The following is a 2,650-nucleotide window of genomic DNA, read 5'->3' on the forward strand; positions in this document are numbered from 1 at the left end:
TTTAATTTTTGTTATACTTATCTGGTTTATAACTCTAACATTATCATCAAAGATTTACAAGGTGGAAATTGCGTTGATTTGTACACAGTCGAGTACTGTATTAAACGTGCTTTACTTCTTTCCCATGTTACACATTTAGTTATACAATCCTGTAAACTTTTATCTCAATTTTTATCAGCGAAAGTAAATGAATGATTTTTATTACACGAATGTATTTTATTGTACGAATATACTATTAATTACCTGTACCTTTTTTTGTATTTTCTGAAAGTTTACGTTTTCGAAATTATGTCTGCGGAACGATTTGCCCGAATTCGTAAAAATAACGAAATTATAGATATGTAAAAAACACTGCAGCATGCAACGTAAAACAACCAGCTCTTAGTAATACAATTGTGGAAGTAATTGCAGACATTGGCAGACAAATTATGGAAGAGAAGATTAGAAACGGAAACACGAAATGATAACGAATCGTCAAATTCGTTGATTTGAATTTTCGCTCCAAAACATATGTGTACATTCAGAAGCAGCAATTGTCGAAATCGCCACGTTTTCAGCCATCAGATTTTCATCAATTCTGCATGTTTTTTTCAGTATTAGATGACGGTCGCTCGACAAGAAGCTGATAAGAAAGCTATGATTGCTCGTACAGAAAAAAAATCAGCTGAGCAAGACTTCGTTGAACAAGTGGAAGGTCCACTGTATGGTCCTGAATTGATAGATTAGTCAAAAGTATAACCACTTTCATTTAACTAATGAACGGGTTAAACCAGGAAAATCAAAAAATTCCTTTTTTCCGAATTCTATAGCCCACAAAACACGGGAAAGGGTGGAAAAAATTGACATTCAAACTTGAAAGTGCCCCCATTTTTTAAATTTTCAATATTTTTTTTATCCTGGTTCACATTATAGCCACACTCATAGTAATGAAGGATCTTTTTGGCTTTTTCGTTTCGGATAAGTAGAATTACCCAGTAGGACAGGTACGAAATAACTTATAATTCAGTCAATTGTGATTATTTTCACTTAAAAAAAAAAATGATAAATATTCTTAAAATACGAATAAATATATGTGCAAAATATCGGTAATAAAGAGTCTTATGGTTTCTTTGTAAAAAAAATTTGAAAGAAGACCTAAAAAATGAGAGTAAATTCTAAACTAGAAAACTCCCTTAATTAAAGCACAAGCAATAAAACATTCCAATATTTCAACTCTCTCATATTTTATAGTACTATCCCATATGCTTTGTCAAACACACTATCGTTCGTTGTTACAGAAAATGAAAAATTTTAACTCGTCATGCCACATAATACTTTCGCAAATTTTCATTGACTTGTGTGTTTTATCGCATACACGGCCATGAAATCCCGCTTTTGCAATTCATTGTCTCAATTACACCATTTAAGTCATTTAAGTACGTGTTCGTATTTCGAAATACTGTAAGACAATAACGTTCTTAAATGTATAATATTAGGTTGCTGCGTAAGTTCTATCCGCCACAGCGAGTAAATTAATTGAAGAAAACGCACAATTGACTACGCGTAACTTGAATTCATAATTCAAGTGTTGCGAAGGGTCTCCACAAAAGTGGATTTTTATTCCAAAGCACAACTTGATATACTGCACAAACGGTCACCGAAAAATTTACTAAACCACGTCCAAACAAATTCGAGAAGATTTTTTGCATCGCCTGGTTAGGGTAGATGAAAAATGGATTTCGTACAATAATGTAACGGAGAAAAGACATTGTTCAAAACTCGGACAACGTCCTTCAGAAACTAACAAGAAAAATTTAGGCGGAAGAGACGTGACATAGTGGTGCTATTTCTCGAAAAGCTGGCCAAAATTCAATTTTCGAAGTATACAGCAGCTTTTTGCTACTATAGAACATTTGTTGTATATACATCGGTGCATCAAATATCGCTTGAATTTTTTAAATATATTGATTGGTTACTGAGATATAGGCCGTCAATGTTGACGAACTTTCTTTCATGCTCCTTAATGTCTTAAAAATTGGAGCATATGTAATGTGTCAGGAAAGTTTATGCAAAAAAAATTCATATGTAAAACATTGTACCATTAGAAACAAAGTAAAATATCATTGAATCTACCCTTGTAATGCCCTTCTCAATATATCATAAATCTTAGTCATGTTTTAATAAAACGGAATGAAAACAAAAGTGTTATTCATCGATATTCACGCTGTGACGAGTTTCTTGATATAAAGTTACATGTAAAGTATGATATCCAATTGAGAAAATTTGCGGATTTTCAAGGTATTTAATTTAAAGTGCCAAGTACGGGTATCTACAGGCTTGGTCCACCAGAGCATATTCAAGATATCTCTGCAAAAGTTAATATATTTGTACAGAATTTAATGTGAAATAAAAAATTTATCCAAAACGCTAATACGGTCTTACTTAATACAGTAAATTCTCTACAAGTGTCAGACAGTTTGGATTCTACAAGTGTCAGTATAGATGGTCCTACGCCTAGGTCTGCGTAATTGCTGCGCCTATGTTATCTCGTTCGCTGTCAGTCAAGCGTTACACCACTCGGTTTCTTTTACGAGATTTCACGGCTCGACAAATCATAATAGAAAAATATAATTTCTTTAATTTTACTTTTTTTCATCTGAAATTTTTTTTA

The sequence above is a fragment of the Habropoda laboriosa genome, unplaced genomic scaffold (assembly GCF_001263275.1).
Source record: "Habropoda laboriosa isolate 0110345459 unplaced genomic scaffold, ASM126327v1 scaffold311, whole genome shotgun sequence".
NCBI lineage: Eukaryota > Metazoa > Arthropoda > Insecta > Hymenoptera > Apidae > Habropoda > Habropoda laboriosa.